The sequence below is a fragment of the Garra rufa genome, chromosome 1, assembly GCF_049309525.1.
Source record: "Garra rufa chromosome 1, GarRuf1.0, whole genome shotgun sequence".
NCBI lineage: Eukaryota > Metazoa > Chordata > Actinopteri > Cypriniformes > Cyprinidae > Garra > Garra rufa.
The window spans coordinates 75991195-76011214 of NC_133361.1; the positions used below are offsets into that span (position 1 = coordinate 75991195).

The following is a 20020-nucleotide window of genomic DNA, read 5'->3' on the forward strand; positions in this document are numbered from 1 at the left end:
AATCAAAATTACGATAAAAATGTCAAATGTTTTGAGAATAAAATCGAAATATTTAGACAGAGTCAAAATGATGAAAATAAAGTTGATATTATGAGAATAATGTCAAAATACTACAAGAATAAAGTCATAATATTTCTACAATAAAGTCCAAATTACAAGAATTAAGATGAAATATGGTAATAAAGTCATAATTTTTTGAGAATAAAGACAAAAATTACAAGAATAAAGTTAAATATTAAAATATAAAGTCTAAATTATGATAATAAAGTAAAAAACATTATGAGAATAAAGTGAAAAAGTTGAGAATGAAGTTGAAATTATGAGAATAAAGTCTAAATGTTTTGAGAATAGCGATAAAATATTTAGACAAAGTCAAAATGATGAAAATAAAGTTGATATTATGAGAATAATGTCAAAATACTACAAGAATAAACTTGAAATATTTCTACAATAAAGTCAAAATTATAAGAATTAAGATGAAATATGAGAATAAAGTCATAATATTTTGAGAATAAAGTCAAAATTACAAGAATCAAGTTAAATATTAAAATATAAAGTCTAAATTATGATAATAAACTAAAAAATTATTATGAGAATAAAGTAAAAAACTTTTGAGAATAGCGATACAATATTTTGACAAAATCGAAATGAAAATAAAGTTGATATTATGAGAATAATGTCAAAATACTCCAACAATAATGTCAAAGTATTTCTACAATAAAATCCAAATTATAAGAATAAACTCTACATGTTTTGAGAATAAAGATGAAATATTTAGACAATAAAGTCCAAATTATGAGAATAAAGTCATAATATTTCAAGAATTAAGTCCAAATTATGAAAATAATATGTAAATAAAGATGAGATTATGAGAATAAAGTTGTAATATTGCAAGAATAAAGTCAAAATAATGAAAATAAAGTTGATATTATGAGAATAAAGTCAAAATATTTCTACAATAAAGTCCAAATTATAAGAATAAAGTTGAAATATGAGAATAAAGTCTAAGTGTTTCGAGAATAAAGTCAAAAGGTTTCAAGAATAAAGACAAAAATTACAAGAATAAAGTTAAATATTAAAATATAAAGTCTAAATTATGATAATAAAGTAAAAAATATTATGAGAATGAAAATAAAGTTGTTGATATGAGAATAATGTCAAAATACTCCAACAATAATGTCAAAGTATTTCTACAATAAAATCCAAGTTATAAGAATAAACTCTAAATGTTTTGAGAATAAAGACGAAATATTTAGACAATAAAGTCCAAATTATGAGAATAAAGTCATAATATTTCAAGAATAAAGTCAAAATAATGAAAATAAAGTTGATATTATGAGAATAAAGTCAAAATATTTCAAGAATTAAGTCCAAATGATGAAAATAATATGTAAATAAAGATGAAATTATGAGAATAAAGTTGTAATATTTCAAGAATTAAGTCCAAATGATGAAAATAATATGTAAATAAAGATGAAATTATGAGAATAAAGTTGTAATATTTCAAGAATAAAGTCAAAATAATGAAAATAAAGTTTATATTATGAGAATAATGTCAAAATACTACAAGAATAAAGTCAAAATATTTCTACAATAAAGTCAAAATTACAAAAATTTAGATGAAATATGAGAATAAAGTCAAAATTATAAGAATAAAGTCATAATATTTCAAGAATAAAGTCCAAATGATGAAAATAAAATATAAATAAAGATGAGATTATGAGAATAAAGTTGTAATATTTCAAGAATAAAATCAAAATGATGAAAATAAAGTTGATATTATGAGAATAAAGTCAAAATATTTCTACAATAAAGTCCAAATTATAAGAATTAAGATGAAATATGAGAATAAAGTCAAAATACTACAAGAATAAAGTCAAAGTATTTCTACAATAAAGTCGAAATGGCAAGAATTAAGATGAAATATGAGAATAAAGTCAAAAAGATGAAAATAAATATAAATAAGGATGAGATTATGAGACTAAAGTTGTAATATTTCAAGAATAAAGTCCAAATGCTGAAAACGAATGTAAATAACTGTGGGAGCATTGATCAGACTGACAGTGTGAGAAACAGAGCAGTCTTTTATAGCGCAGCTATTACTGTCGGCCAATCAGGACGCGGCGTGACCAGAGATCTGGCTGCGGACCAACTGAGAGTTTGGCATCGGCTGTTTCCGCGTCTCCTGGATTTGTCCAAACCGGCCGTTCCAGACGCCTGTCAAGCCGAACAAACGCTCGTCAAATGATTAAGTACAAACGGTGAAGTTCAACCTTTCGCACCGACGAGCCTCACCCAGGTTCACACCATTCGGAAAGAGAAGTCAACGGCGGATCTCATTGGCCCTGATCAAAGCCAGAGCAGCAGAAGATCCTCTTTATGAGGCGGAGGTGGATGTTATCTCTGAGCGCCGGAGCTTTGATCTTCAAAGGCGGACGGTTTTAATACGACGGCAGAGTACTCTGGGTTTAGTGGAGGATCTTCAACAGAGTCACAGTGCCATCTAGTGCTCACCGCTGGGACTCACAGACTCCTGATCAAAAACACTGAGAGAGATACAACGGTGCGACTCAATGATTAACTGATAAAAGACCAGAGAACAACCCCATAACCCTCATGTGTCCAATCAAACTGAGGACTGAAACAGATGCCAACGTCAACAAAGACAAGCCCTCACAAGCCGGCAAACACAAGAGCGTGACCTAGATAGGAGACATCTGAACAAATGCACTTAAAATCTGTGTTGCATCATGTGCCAATGGGGTTCAAAAATGGGGAATCAGCACTTTTCCAAAGTTTGCCTGCATGCAACTCAAGAAGTCTTAAAGATATCTCAACGCCCTTTTAGATATTGGGTCTTACCAAGCTTTTCTTTTAGTATCTCTATTTTGAATGCTTTATGAGATCTGGCTCTAGAGATATTAGCACTTCAGTATGGCTCCAGGAGTAAATTGTTAAAATGTGGACATTTTCAGTGCTCAAAAACCTGATGTTGGCAAGTTTTAAAAAATACCATACTTATTTTCTTCTAAAAAGGAAAGTCTGACGAACAAATAATGTCGAAACTAGAGATGCGTCTCATTTCTTTCTGTCATTGAACACACCTGTCTGAGTGCCATAAATGTTCTTTTTCCGAAGATCACGTGCCTATAACTCAAGGAGTATTAAAGATATCTCAACGCCCTTTTAGATATTGGGTCTTGCCAAGCTTTTCTTTTAGTATCTCTATTTTGAATGCTTTGTGAGATTTGGCTCTAGAGATATTAGCACTTCAGTATGGCTCCAGGAGTAAATTGTTCAAATGTGGACATTTTCAGTGCTCAAAAACCTAATGTTGGTAAGTTTTAAAAAACACGATACTTATTTTCTTCTAAAAAGGAATGTCTGACGAACAAATAATGTCGAAACTAGAGATGTGTCTCATTTCTTTCTGTCAAACCAACTGCATTGAACACACCTGTCTGAGTGCCATAAATGTTCTTTTTCCGAAGTTCACGTGCCCATAACTCAAGAAGTCTTAAAGATATCTCAATGCCCTTTTAGATATTGGGTCTTACCAAGCTTTTCTTCTAGTATCTCTATTTTGAATGCTTTGTGAGATTTGGCTCTAGAGATATTAGCACTTCAGTATGGCTCCAGGAGTAAATTGTTCAAATGTGGACATTTTCAGAGCTCAAAAACCTGATGTTGGTAAGTTTTAAAAAACACGATACTTATTTTCTTCTAAAAAGGAATGTCTGACGAACAAATAATGTTGAAACTAGAGATGCGTCTCATTTCTTTCTGTCAAACCAACTGCATTGAACACACCTGTCTGAGTGCCATAAATGTTCTTTTTCCAAAGATCACGTGCCTATAACTCAAGGAGTATTAAAGATATCACAGTACGATTTGAGAGTCTAGTTCTTTATGAACACTTCTGTTAGAATCTCCATTTTCAAGGCCCTACATCATTTATTCCCAGAGATATAGAGATCTCAATGGGGCTCTGTGTCCAAATTGTTGTGGCCAGTCGCCGAAAACCAAATGTTGGTCATTGTGTACGCAGCTGATACTTTTATCAATATTAGATTTAGATTTTAATTATATTTTACTTTTATTTAAAGACCAATGTCTGAATTCAAATGTGTTCAAATATCTTTTACTTCTTGAGTAAAATTTCTATAATATTCTACAATAGTCTTTCATGTTAAATGTCATGGATGAATATTTACTGAGTTGTTAACTATTTTTTAGAGAGAGGTCCAAGTGACATTTTTTTCAGAGATTCAGAGTCGGTAAAAATGAGTTCAGAAAGATGGCAGCATCACAGTGTTATTTGTACACAGAGATCGGTCGATCTATTAGTAAAACCTGTTGACTTTAGCAATCTTTATTGTACTGTGTGCCAATGGTGACCATTCGAAAATGGGGAAACGGCACTTTTTTTAAGCTTTTCTCTAAAGTTTGCATGCATGCAACTCAAGAAGTATTAAAGATATTGGAATAGCTTTTTAGATATTGGGTCTTGACAAACTTTTCTTTTAACATCTTTATTTTTAATGCCCTATGAGATTTGGTTCCAGAGATATTGGAATTTCAATATGGCACATTCACACGTTTTGATTTCAGCCATTTACTCTGGGAGCCATATTGAAGTTCCAATATCTCTGGAACCGAATCTCATAGAGCACTAAAAATAAAGATGCCAAAAGAAAAGTTTAGTAAGACCCAGTATCTAAAAGGGCATTCAAATATCTCCAGTAGGAAATTTACAAAATATCTTCATGGAACACCTAATATCCTAATGATTTTTGGCATAAAAGAAAAAAAACTCTCATTTTGACCCATGCCGTGTATTGTTGACTAAAACATATATATATATATATATAAACCTGGTTATTGTGCATTTAAAACACACTTAGTTTGTTAATAAGGTCATAGAAATCTCATTCTTGTATTTAAATGACAAAAAATATTGGATATTGGAGGATTGAAAGATTTAAGGATTTAATGTCCAATGTAAAAACACCTGGGGCCAGTGGCACAAAAGTAATTAGATTTTAGCCATCAGACCGAATCAAATCTTGAAAATGCAATGTTTGAAAGAAAAAAAAAATCTGAATTTGGCTTAGATGACAAAATCTTGTTTTTGATCCGGATTAAATCCTCAGTTTGTGTTGTTCAAAATGTTTTAGTAAGATTGGGATACTTTTAAATAAATAAATAAAAATGGATTATTCTGATTCCAGCAGAAGGGCAGATTTCATAAACCAAAAAAGTAATAAAACTGGTGGCAAAAAAACATTTCAACATGTAATATATCCCCAAACAGCTGTCAGTATCAAACAAAAATATGATATTTAATTTAAAGCTTATTGTTTTTTCGTTTTTATTTTGTTTTTTTAACACCTTATGACTGGTTTTGTGGTCCAGGGTCACAATTGTTTACCGTCTTCAGGTTTGATCAGTTAGGGTTTATGCTTGTTTTTCACGGATTAAAAAGCTGAATTTCCATGACCTATAATGAACGGATCCATCCATACTTTTTTTGCTTTTACCTGTTAAATAGACTTTAATTGATGTTTTTCATGCTTTCATGACCATAACAATAACAGCCAAAACATGTGAAACAACGTGATACAACAAAATTCGAATCAACAACAAACAAAAATTGATTTTCCGTGACAAAATAAATATCACATTTCCTAACTTTCAAGGATATTCCAGAAACTGCATGACCTGAATTCAGCCTTTTACATCCTGATACATCAGAAGTTATTATGACTTCCATCAAACGAGTGTGTTTTGGACTTTCTGCACGAGAGAATGAATGAAACATGAATGTTATGAAGAGTGATCAGATGAATTGCATAGTCCTTCTTTGCCATGAAAATTTCCTTGTCACAGAAATTAGAGATTTATTTCAGCTCGAGTGTGCCGTTCATGACTCACCACCAGAGGGCGCACTGTGACCAAGAAATGCATTTACACACAGAGGAGTTTCACTGTCAGCGTTTGTCATTATCCAGCAGAAATATGTCTATTGCAAACACACCGAGATAGAGTCTTAAACCCTAGTGAGCCGCCTATCTAGAGACCATCTTACAGACATTTGTGCATACAATATAGTGCCAAAAGTATTGAGAGGTTTGACTACTTTAGTCATTTCCAGGAGTACAAATACTAATGTTTAAGCATATAATGACGTTCTAGGGGATTGTGTGCTTCTAATTAGACAGGAGCCTTTTCCATTCTAACACGACAATGCACAAGTCTTTCTAAATCAGTGCTTCTCAACATTTTCGACTCCAATACAATATTCATTACTTTCCAACTTTTTTTGTAAGTAACATACACTGAGAACACTGATGTATTAACTAATTTAACCTTGATTTATATTGTGATTCCAGAAGTTACAAGTTACAAGAACTATGCTTCAAAAAAAAAAATTATAATAAAAAAAATTATATATTATAAATTAGAATTCCAGTTTGATTATTTTCAAATACTAACAATGTATTCATCTAAATAGCTTGCAGAGCTAGTTGAGAACCACTGATCTCACACTGAAACTACTGTCACTGGCCACCAGGTGGCGCCACAAACCACTAAATAATGCAATGTCTTCATCAGTCTCATATTTCTGCTAGACTTGAGAAAAATACAGAGACTGCACTGTCTTTGACAATCATGACTTCAAGCACAATTCAGTTTCAGAGAACAGACAAACTAGGACAAAAACATGCCTTCTTTTGAAAAGAGAGGCATGCGTTAAGGCTGCTGTCTGAGTCACTGACTCGCATGTCATGATCAAGACCAACAGAGACGACCGCAGACTTCAGCATAAATGGATGTTTATACGTTTATAAACCAAAACCACAAACCAAACCCTGTTGGACATGAAGGCCACTTTACTTTGGGACGCTTCTTTAACATCAAAAGTGGTTCCCAACCACACTTTGCACACCTGATTCATCTCATCAGCTCATTAATAGAATCAGAAACCTGAAAGGGGCATTTCAGACAAACCCAGATAGCTCACATGCGTCTGCAAGACGTCTGTTAAAGATCTCTTGATCTGGAAAGCATCTGCTGTCTGCAAACGTCAGGCAGACATTTGTAAGATGTCAATTTTACATGCATTCTAATATAGAAACATCTTAAAGACATCTATTTGACATCTGATAGGAAACATCCAATAGATGCATTGCAGATGAGCAAACTATGTCTTGCAGATGTAAATGCAGACGTCAAAAAGATGTCTCCGAAACGTACATGTTCTATCAGGGTAGACGTTTATTGGACATCTTAAAGACATCTAATGCCTAGATAGCACACGTACGCTTGCAATATGTCTGTTAAAGATCTCTTGATCTGGAAAGCATCTGCTGTGTACAAACGTCTGTAAGATGCATTCTAATTCATAAACATCTTAAAGACATCTAATAGACGTCTGTTTGACGTCCACTAGACGTACTGCAGATGAGAAATAGACGTCTCCAAGATGTATGTGTGCTATCAGGGAAGTTGACGTGCTGTATGTGCAATGTCGAGGCTTCAGGAATAGACTGTCAGCAGTTCTTAAATTTGACGTCTGCAATACATCTATTGGACGTTTCCTATCAGATGTCAAATGGACATCTATAGGATGTCTGCCAGACGTTTGTAGACAGCAGATGCTTTCCAGATCAAGAGATCTTTAACAGACATCTTGCAGACGTACGTGTGCTATGTGAGTATTAGATGTCTTGAAGATGTCAAAGAGATGTCTAACCTGACAGATCATGTTCATCTCAGAGACATCTATTTGACGACTGCATTTACATCTGCAAGAAGTCTTCTGGATGTTTCCTATCAGATGTCAAATAGATGTCTTTAAGATGTTTTTCTATATTAGAATGTATGCAAAACTGACATCTTGCAGACGTCTGCCAGACATTTGTACACAGCAGATGCTTTCCAGATCAAGAGATCTTTAACAGACATATTGCAGACGTGCGTGTGCTATCTGGGAATTAGATGTCTTTAAGATGTCAAATAGACTTCTACCCTGATAGATAGCATTTACATCTGCAAGACGTCTTCTGGATGTTTCCTATCAGATGTCAAATAGAGGTCTTCAAGATGTTCTTCTAATTTAGAATGCATGTAAAACTGGCATCTTACAGCCGTCTGCCAGATGTGGTTTGCTCATCTGCAATACATCTATTGGATGTTTCCTATCAGATGTCAAATAGACATCTATTAGATGTCTTTAAGATGTTTCTATATTAGAATGCATATAAAACTGACATCTTACAGACGTCTGCCAGACATTTGTGCACAGCAGATGCTTTCCAGATCAAGAGATCTTTAACAGACATATTGCAGACGTGCGTGTGCTATCTGGGAATTAGATGTCTTTAAGATGTCAAATAGACTTCTACCCTGATAGATAGCATTTACATCTGCAAGACGTCTTCTGGATGTTTCCTATCAGATGTCAAATAGATGTCTTCAAGATGTTTTTCTAATTTAGAATGCATGTAAAACTGGCATCTTACAGCCGTCTGCCAGATGTGGTTTGCTCATCTGCAATACATCTATTGGATGTTTCCTATCAGATGTCAAATAGACATCTATTAGATGTCTTTAAGATGTTTCTATATTAGAATGCATATAAAACTGACATCTTACAGACGTCTGCCAGACGTTTGTAGACAGCAGATGCTTTCCAGATCAAGAGATCTTTAACAGACATCTTGCAGACGTACGTGTGCTATCTGAGTATTAGATGTCTTTAAGATGTCAAAGAGATGTCTAACCTGACAGAACATGTTCATCTCAGAGACATCTATTTGACGACTGCATTTACATCTGCAAGACGTCTTCTGGATGTTTCCTATCAGATGTCAAATAGATGTCTTTAAGATGTTTTTCTATATTAGAATGTATGCTAAACTGACATCTTACAGACGTCTGCCAGACATTTGTGCACAGCAGATGCTTTCCAGATCAAGAGATCTTTAACAGAAATATTGCAGACGTGCGTGTGCTATCTGAGTATTAGATGTCTTTAAGATGTCTACCCTGATAGAACATGTTCATTTTGGAGACATCTATTTGACGTCTGCATTTACATCTGCAAGAAGTCTTCTGGATGTTTCCTATCAGATGTCAAATAGATGTCCTTAAGATGTTTTTCTATATTAGAATGTATGCAAAACTGACATCTTGCAGACGTCTGCCAGACATTTGTACACAGCAAATGCTTTCCAGATCAAGAGATCTTTAACAGACATATTGCAGACGTGCGTGTGCTATCTGGGAATTAGATGTCTTTAAGATGTCAAATAGACTTCTACCCTGATAGATAGCATTTACATCTGCAGGACGTCTTCTGGATGTTTCCTATCATATGTCAAATAGATGTCTTCAAGATGTTTTTCTAATTTAGAATGCATGTAAAACTGGCATCTTACAGACGTCTGCCAGATGTGGTTTGCTCATCTGCAATACATCTATTGGATGTTTCCTATCAGATGTCAAATAGACATCTATTAGATGTCTTTAAGATGTTTCTATATTAGAATGCATATAAAACTGACATCTTACAGACGTCTGCCAGACGTTTGTAGACAGCAGATGCTTTCCAGATCAAGAGATCTTTAACAGACATCTTGCAGACGTACGTGTGCTATCTGAGTATTAGATGTCTTTAAGATGTCAAAGAGATGTCTAACCTGACAGAACATGTTCATCTCAGAGACATCTATTTGACGACTGCATTTACATCTGCAAGACGTCTTCTGGATGTTTCCTATCAGATGTCAAATAGATGTCTTTAAGATGTTTTTCTATATTAGAATGTATGCTAAACTGACATCTTACAGACGTCTGCCAGACATTTGTGCACAGCAGATGCTTTCCAGATCAAGAGATCTTTAACAGAAATATTGCAGACGTGCGTGTGCTATCTGAGTATTAGATGTCTTTAAGATGTCTACCCTGATAGAACATGTTCATTTTGGAGACATCTATTTGACGTCTGCATTTACATCTGCAAGAAGTCTTCTGGATGTTTCCTATCAGATGTCAAATAGATGTCCTTAAGATGTTTTTCTATATTAGAATGTATGCAAAACTGACATCTTGCAGACGTCTGCCAGACATTTGTACACAGCAAATGCTTTCCAGATCAAGAGATCTTTAACAGACATATTGCAGACGTGCGTGTGCTATCTGGGAATTAGATGTCTTTAAGATGTCAAATAGACTTCTACCCTGATAGATAGCATTTACATCTGCAGGACGTCTTCTGGATGTTTCCTATCATATGTCAAATAGATGTCTTCAAGATGTTTTTCTAATTTAGAATGCATGTAAAACTGGCATCTTACAGACGTCTGCCAGATGTGGTTTGCTCATCTGCAATACATCTATTGGATGTTTCCTATCAGATGTCAAATAGACATCTATTAGATGTCTTTAAGATGTTTCTATATTAGAATGCATATAAAACTGACATCTTACAGACGTCTGCCAGACGTTTGTAGACAGCAGATGCTTTCCAGATCAAGAGATCTTTAACAGACATCTTGCGGACATACATGTGCTATCTGAGTATTAGATGTCTTGAAGATGTCAAATAGACGTCTACCCTGATAGAACATGTTCATCTTGGAGTCATCTATTTGATGTCTGCATTTACATCTGCAAGACGTTTGCTCATCTGCAACATGTCTTTTGGATGTTTCCTATCAGATGTCACATAGATGTCTTTAATATGTTTCTATATTAGAATGCATGTAAAACTGACATCTTACAGACGTCTGCCAGATGTAGTTTGCTCATCTGCAATACATCTACTGGACGTTTCCCATCAGATGTCAAATAGACGTCCATTAGATGTCTTTAAGATGTTTCTATATTAGAATGCATGTAAAACTGACATCTTACAGACGTCTGCCAGATGTAGTTTGGTCATCTGCAATACATCTATTGGACGTTTCCCATCAGATGTCAAATAGACGTCTATTAGATGTCTTTAAGATGTTTCTATATTAGAATGCATGTAAAACTGACATCTTACAGACGTCTACCAGGCATGCACACTCTTGCAGATGTACGTGTGCTATCTGGGACTTAACACATCCATCAAGACCCATCACTAGCCAAAACCTGCTGGCTTTCTGTGCAGGAATCAAGGGAATTTGTGCAACACAGAAACGGTTTTCTCTGACCTTTCATCTGGCCATTTGGTTTTCTCAGCCTCTTCCATTGATAGACACATTCCCACACACAGCAGCATAAACACACTCTCACACACACACACCTCTGAACAAAGCTCCCATTTTCCTAAGGAAGGGTCAGCAGGTCCTTCCATCAGACAGACGCTTGTTCTTGGTCTGCGGCAGGCCGATCCCAGACCCCCTCTCTGCAGCATCGCCACCCCAGAGACAAGCTGCCCATTGTTTCCGCAGCGCTAACAAATGACAGACCGACTCCGGAGCCGCGCTAAACACACACACAGAGAGACACGGCGAGCGTACGGCGCACAGAGCCCGATTGTTAGGTGCGGTGCGGTGCGCTGGACTCATAACTGCAGTATCACACACACACACATACAGTATAACTGCTGCTTATACCATCTTTCTCAGATTTCTCACTGGGCTGCAGAGATGCACAACACAGATGTGAGATCTGGGCCTGCAAACACACTCTCCTCACCTGTGTTAGGTTCCCACACTGTCACGTTTGCACCTGAACCGCACAGGTGAGGACACCATCACAATCCTGCTGTTGAGGACAACTCAGACAATCTACTCCCTGACAAAAACATTCAGCTTCACTGCTGAAGTTCAAAACGTGTCACACTTTATCACTGGTTTAATTCCAATCTGTACACCCCTGAAGAACAAAGAAAGAGCAGCAGGTGACATTGGCTGTAAGAAAATGCATTATCAAATAAAAATGTGTAGAAGCTGCTAAATAGCCAATGCTATTTTGGTTTCTTTGCATTTAAAAATGCATTAACAAAATCATGCGCTGCTAGACTTGACCTATAGTCAGTGTTGCCAAGTTCACGGTTTTCCCGCAGAATTGGGCTACTTCAACACTACGTCCGCAGGTTGAAGCGACTCAAATATGTGATATTTAGTCCCAAAAAATATGTATTTTACCTCCAGAAAAACGGGGACCCCCTCCAAACACAATTGGGCTAGTTTTGAGTAACAATTGGGTGGGTTTTGTTATGAAAACCTGGCAACCCTGCCTATTAATTTTTTTTTTTTTTTTTTGTCTTATGGTCAGTTTTCTCTTTCACATCAACCTAGTCTCATGGAAAAAAGGTTTGAAGAGAACATTGCTAATCTAGCTAATTAAACTTTCAACATTCATGTATTTGGGCTGTCAAGTGATTCAAATTTTAATCTGCTTAAATACACTATGTGGCAATTAATTATCCTGATCTAAATGAACTACACGTCAAATTTGGATGAGAAATCACCCAAAAGGTATTTTAAAGCCATTATTGTGTTGAATGAGAAAACAAAAAGTAGCTTAGAACAAAATAATCTATTTGATTAAAACAGAATTATGACTTGAACTGTTTTTTTTTAATTAAGTAATTATTTGAATAAGAAACTTAAACTGCCATTAGTAGGCAGCAAAAATCATTCATTTATTAAAAAATTAGTCATTCATTTGATTTGTTCACGTTGTCTGATCATTCAGGAATGAAGTAAATGACTCTCTTTAGGAACAAGTTGCTGATTCACTGACTCCCCCGATTCATTTAGGAATAAAATAAATGACTCTTTATGAATGAGTCGCTGAATCATTTACTCACCTGATTCATTCAGGAATGAAATGACTCTTTATGAACAGGTGATTGAATCATTGACTCACCCGATTCATTCAGAAATTAAGTAAATGACTCTTTATGAACGAGTGATTGAATCATTGACTCACTTGATTCATTCAGAAATGAAATGACTCTTTATGAACAAGTCATTGAATCATTGACTCACTCGATTCATTCAGGAATGAAGTAAATGACTTTATGAACGAGTCGCTGAATCATTGACTCACTCGATTCATTCAGAAATTAAATGACTCTTTATGAATGACTCGCTGAATCATTGACTCACCCGATTCATTCAGAAATGAAGTAAATGACTCTTTATGAACGAGTCATTGAATCATTGACTCACTCGATTCATTCAGAAATGAAATGACTCTTTATGAACGAGTCATTGAATCATTGACTCACTCGATTCATTCAGGAATGAAGTAAATGACTTTATGAACGAGTCGCTGAATCATTGACTCACTCGATTCATTCAGAAATTAAATGACTCTTTATGAATGACTCGCTGAATCATTGACTCACCCGATTCATTCAGAAATGAAGTAAATGACTCTTTATGAACAAGTTGCTGAATCATTGACTCACCCGATTCATTCAGAAATGAAGTAACTGACTCTTTATGAACAAGTTGCTGAATCATTGACTCACTCGATTCATTCAGAAATGAAATGACTCTTTATGAACGAGTCGCAGAATCATTGACTCACCCGATTCATTCAGGAATAAAGTAAATGACTCTTTATGAACGAGTGATTGAATCATTGACTCACTTGATTCATTCAGAAATGAAATGACTCTTTATGAACAAGTCATTGAATCATTGACTCACTCGATTCATTCAGGAATGAAGTAAATGACTTTATGAACGAGTCGCTGAATCATTGACTCACTCGATTCATTCAGAAATTAAATGACTCTTTATGAATGACTCGCTGAATCATTGACTCACCCGATTCATTCAGAAATGAAGTAAATGACTCTTTATGAACGAGTCATTGAATCATTGACTCACTCGATTCATTCAGAAATGAAATGACTCTTTATGAACGAGTCATTGAATCATTGACTCACTCGATTCATTCAGGAATGAAGTAAATGACTTTATGAACGAGTCGCTGAATCATTGACTCACTCGATTCATTCAGAAATTAAATGACTCTTTATGAATGACTCGCTGAATCATTGACTCACCCGATTCATTCAGAAATGAAGTAAATGACTCTTTATGAACAAGTTGCTGAATCATTGACTCACCCGATTCATTCAGAAATGAAGTAACTGACTCTTTATGAACAAGTTGCTGAATCATTGACTCACTCGATTCATTCAGAAATGAAATGACTCTTTATGAACGAGTCGCTGAATCATTGACTCACCCGATTCATTCAGGAATAAAGTAAATGACTCTTTATGAACGAGTCGCTGAATCATTGACTCACCCGATTCATTCAGAAATGAAGTAAATGCCTCTTTATGAATGAGTCATTGAATCACTGACTCACCCGATTCATTCAGAAATGAAGTAAATGACTCTTTATGAATGAGTCGCAGAATCATTGACTCACCCGATTCATTCAGAGATGAAGTAAATGACTCTTTACGAATGAGTCGCTGAATCATTGACTCACCCGATTCATTCAGAAATGAAGTAAATGCCTCTTTATGAATGAGTCATTGAATCACTGACTCACCCGATTCATTCAGAAATGAAGTAAATGACTCTTTATGAATGAGTCATTGAATCACTGACTCACCCGATTCATTCAGAAATGAAGTAAATGACTCTTTATGAACGAGTCGTTGAATCATTGTTCATTCAAATTACAGATTAATTCAGAAACAATACATTGGAATGATAGCTTGATTTTATGTTAGTGTGAAAAAAATACTCATGTTCGTGCAATTTTTGTTATAAAATAATAGTTAAAAAACAAAACAAATGCTATTTTCCTGTTTATTAATGTTTTTACTCCTCACGTGTGCGGCTTTTGGAGGATTTAGGATATTTCTTAAATATATATAAATTAATAAATAAATATTTTTTATAGGTTTGCACACAAAAACAGCTTTTTTTTTGTAAAATTCCCTTTCATAAAAAACCCACATGTCTAACTTTCATTCACGGGGATAAAATGGATAATTTCACATGGTTTAGTGTAAGATTTTTGCCCATCTTTTGGAAAATCCAGTTTTACACATAAATAAATACTTTTAGCAGTAGGTGGCTGCAGAGCTCCACTATATGCTTTTTGCTATTTGACCACCTGAAAGATTTCTTTTCACAAGTTTTTTCCAGTTGAGTTCATATCTACATATCATGAAACACACAGGACTACATTTGGAGACCATAAAAACTGCTCTCTTATGATTTGTCAAATAAAAAATAAACAGATGTCGTTGTTGCATTCTTATGTTCATGCTGTGTGCTGCCACTCAATACGTAATAGATTTTGTTTCAGCACAAAATATGCTTAACTTTGTCGAAAAAAGCATTTTTTATTGTCATAATATGTAGATATGAACTCAACTGAAAAACCTGTGAAACGATATCTTATTGTTGGTCAAATAGCAGTTAATAGTAGTGCTCCGCAGCCATCTAGTGGTAAAAGTTATGTTTTTTTTTACTTTTAAAACTGCATTTTTCAAAAAATGTTACACTAAACCATATCAAATGATCAGTGTTATCCCCCTGAACGAAAGTTTAAAATGTGGGTATTTTCTAAAGTGATTTTCTACATAAAAAGCTGTTTTTCCATAGAAACCTATTAAAAATATATATTTATTCAATAATTTATATATATTTAAAGAATAGCATAAAAACGGCGAAAACCGCACAAATGCGGAGGAAAAACATTAATAAACAGGAAAAAAAATTTTTTTTTACTATTATTTTGTTACAAAATGTAAGTTTTGCTGCCTGGGACCACGAGTGTGATTCCAGAACGAAGACCGCATAATGATTTTAGGCACGAAACTGACAATTTCAACCCATACAATGTATTAATAGTAGTGCTCCGCAGCCATCTAGTGGTGAAAGTTATATTGTTTTTACTTTTAAAACTGCATTTTCCAAAAAATGTTACACTAAACCATATCAAATGATCAGTGTTATCCCCATGAATGAAAGTTTAAAATGTGGGTATTTTCTAAAGTGATTTTTACATAAAAAGCCGTTTTTGCATAGAAACCTATTAAAAATATATATTTATTTATTAATTTATATATATTTAAAGAATAGCATAAAAACTGCGAAAACCGCACAAATGCGGAGGAAAAACATTAATAAACAGGAAAAACATTTTTTTTTTTGTTTTTTTACTATTATTTTGTTACAAATTTTAAGTTTTGTCGCCTGGGACCACGAGTGTGATTCCAAAACGAAGACCGCATAATGATTTTAGGCATGAAACTGACAATTTCAACCCATACAATGTATTAATAGTAGTGCTCCGCAGCCATCTAGTGGTAAAAGTTATATTTTTTTTTACTTTTAAAACTGCATTTTTCAAAAAATGTTACACTAAACCATATCAAATGATCCATGTTATCCCCATGAACGAAAGTTTAAAATGTGGGTATTTTCTAAAGTGATTTTTACATAAAAAGCCGTTTTTGCATAGAAACCTATTAAAAATATATATTTATTCAATAATTTATATATATTTAAAGAATAGCATAAAAACTGCGAAAACCGCACAAATGCGGAGGAAAAACATTAATAAACAATAAAAAAAAATTTTTTTTACTATTATTTTGTTACAAAATGTAAGTTTTGTCGGCTGGGACCACGAGTGTGATTCCAAAACGAAGACTGCATAATGATTTTAGGCATGAAACTGACAATTTCAACCCATACAATGTATTAATAGTAGTGCTCCGCAGCCATCTAGTGGTAAAAGTTATGTTTTTTTTACTTTTAAAACTGCATTTTCCAAAAATCTTACACTAAACCATATCAAATGATCCGTGTTATCCCCCTGAATGAAAGTTTAAAATGTGGGTATTTTCTAAAGTGATTTTTACATAAAAAGCCGTTTTTCCATAGAAACCTATTAAAAATATATATTTATTCAATAATTTATATATATTTAAAGAATAGCATAAAAACGGCGAAAACCGCACAAATGCGGAGGAAAAACATTAATAAACAGGAAAAACATTTTTTTTTTTTTTTTTTTACTATTATTTTGTTACAAATTTTAAGTTGTCGCCTGGGACCACGAGTGTGATTCCAAAACGAAGACTGCATAATGATTTTAGGCATGAAACTGACAATTTCAACCCATACAATGTATTAATAGTAGTGCTCCGCAGCCATCTAGTGGTGAAAGTTATATTGTTTTTACTTTTAAAACTGCATTTTCCAAAAAATCTTACACTAAACCATGTCAAATGATCAGTGTTATCCCCCTGAATGAAAGTTTAAAATGTGGGTATTTTCTAAAGTGATTTTTACATAAAAAGCCGTTTTTGCATAGAAACCTATTAAAAATATATATTTATTCAATAATTTATATATATTTAAAGAATAGCATAAAAACTGCGAAAACCGCATAAATGCGGAGTAAAAACATTAATAAACAGGAAAAACATTTTTTTTTTTTTTTTTTTTTTACTATTATTTTGTTGCATAATGTAAGATTTGTCGCCTGGGACCACGAGTGTGATTCCAAAACGAAGACTGCATAATGATTTTAGGCATGAAACTGACAATTTCAACCCATACAATGTATTAATAGTAGTGCTCCGCAGCCATCTAGTGGTGAAAGTTATGTTTTTTTAACTTTTAAAACTGCATTTTCCAAAAAATCTTACACTAAACCATATCAAATGATCAGTGTTATCCCCCTGAATGAATGTAAAAATTTAAAATGTGGGTATTTTCTAAAGTGATTTTTACATAAAAAGCCGTTTTTGCATAGAAACCTATTAAAAATATTTATTCAATAATTTATATATATTTAAAGAATAGCATAAAAACTGCGAAAACCGCACAAATGCGGAGGAAAAACATTAATAAACAATAACAAATTTTTTTTTTACTATTATTTTGTTACAAAATGTAAGTTTTGCTGCCTGGGACCACGAGTGTGATTCCAAAACGAAGACCGCATAATGATTTTAGGCATGAAACTGACAATTTCAACCCAAACGATGTACTTTTGGCTACTGCTACAAATATACCCGTGGTACCTGACAGTAAAAGTTAAAGGCTTTGTCCTTTGCGAGGTAAACGGCGCTTTTAAAAAAAGTGGTGTGGTTTAAAAAAGCCTTGTGATTTTAACTGAGCATGAACTTTTCTATATTCCTCTTGTGGTTTACCGCAGATGTGTTGGATGACAGCGCAGTAAACACCTGCGGCGCTACTGGCGCACAAGCACCACTCGGCCCCCGTTTACCGCAAGAACGGCGGGTGACCCCAAAGGTCAAATCAGCCCCGTTCAGAGGTCAACAGGTCAAATCAGCCCAAAGAGCTTCAGAGCACCACACAAACACGTGCTTCCCGCTCCGGGTTTAAGATAACAGGATGAGGAAGAGGAGACACCGGGGTCTGCGGTAAAGACAAGACCCTTGGTGTTTAGTCAAGGGCCCCCGGCGGACACAAAGTGTGTCTTTGTCCTTCTCGGGACGGGGCTCCGACCAGCTTTATGGACACTCCAGCCTCTTTTGTGCTTCCATGAGAGTCACTTGCTGTTGGACATAGGGACCCTCTCCAGAGGAGAAAGGAGGTCTTGTTTGGGGATCTCTGGATATAGTGGATCTCTGTCCAGGGCTCAACAATAGAGGCGGTTCTGTCCACTATCTAAACACACTCACACCCAGAAACACACCACATGTAACGGAGAAAGAAGATGCTGCATGTCACACTTCCAGCCACACATGATTCTGTGTCGAAGAACATGTGTTTCAATAAGAGCTATCTATGACACAACAAGTCAAAATATATAAACAGATATAATAGTATGAATCAGAATAATTCCGAACGACTTTTCAATCAACCACAGGCATTAAATCCTGTTCGCTATCGCTGAGGAAAGCTAATAATGGACGTTAACGAAGAGTTGAACGAGAACACACCGAGTGAAAAAACTGAGGTAAACTTTACCAGATGATTATTGGCGTCTGCTTCTTCTTCTTCTGTCAATCCTTTAACGTTGAAAGCGAGTTTATTCCACACGTTAAGTAACGTTAACTCCAGAAGCCGTCAAATACAGATCCATAGCAGTATCCCGCGTGATTGAGAGCCGTTAGCATCCACACTGACCGAAACGACATCAATCCCCATGAATCCCCATGAAAGTCATCCGGTTTGTCTGGAACACACCTGAAGATCCACACACCTGCTGCTGGACACACGCTCGCTTTGACTGCAGCGAGAGACTGTCAGCGGCGCACTGCAGCGCTCATGCTCGCGCACGCAAGCGTCACGTGACACACACCCGCCGCACTGCACTCTGGGAAGTGTAGGCAGGTTAGTATGAACGAGGTATATTTGCGACTATTCACATTGACTGGGAATGATAGTTATTTGTAGCCAGATGCACAGCAATCATTTTGGGCTTTGTTGCTTTTAATATAACAGCTCAGCTTTAAATTCTGTCAGTTTTACCGCCAAACTTTATTCTCAATATATTTCAGCTTTATTCTCGAAACATTTCGACTTTATTCTTGTAATATTTTGACTTTATTCTCATAATTTCGTCTTTATTTACATTTTATTCTCATAATTTCGACTTTTTAGCCAAAATATTGTCATTATTCTCTGAATATTTTTATTTTCAACACTTTGACATTATTCTTGTAGTATTTTGACTTTATTCTCGTCATATCAGCTTTATTCTCAAAGTATTACAACTTTATTCTCATATTTCAACTTTATTCTCGAAACATTTCGACTTTATTCTTATTATATTTTGTCTTTATTCTCATAATTTTGACTTTTAGCCAAAATATTGTTGTTATTCTCTAAATATTTTTATTTTCAACAATTTGACTATCAAAATATCAATTTTATTCTCATAATTTCAACTTTATTCTCCAAATATTACGACTTTTTTCTCATAATTTTGACTTTGTCTAAATATTTTATCTTTATTCTCAAAATATTTAAACTTTATTGTCATATTTTGACTTCATTTTTGAAACATTTCGACTTTATTCTTGTAATATTTTGACTTCATTCTCATA

At 34.6% G+C, this 20020-nt stretch overlaps 1 long non-coding RNA gene across 1 annotated transcript in view; it reads right to left on the minus strand.

Moving 5' to 3' along the window:
- The window catches only part of LOC141325810 (uncharacterized), a 110993-nt gene extending 91622 nt beyond the window's left edge, over nt 1-19371 (minus strand). The window contains exon 1 of the long non-coding RNA XR_012353844.1: nt 18939-19371. This is a non-coding gene — a long non-coding RNA (uncharacterized lncRNA). The remainder of the gene's footprint in view (nt 1-18938) is intronic.
- Nucleotides 19372-20020: the final 649 nt, after the last annotated feature.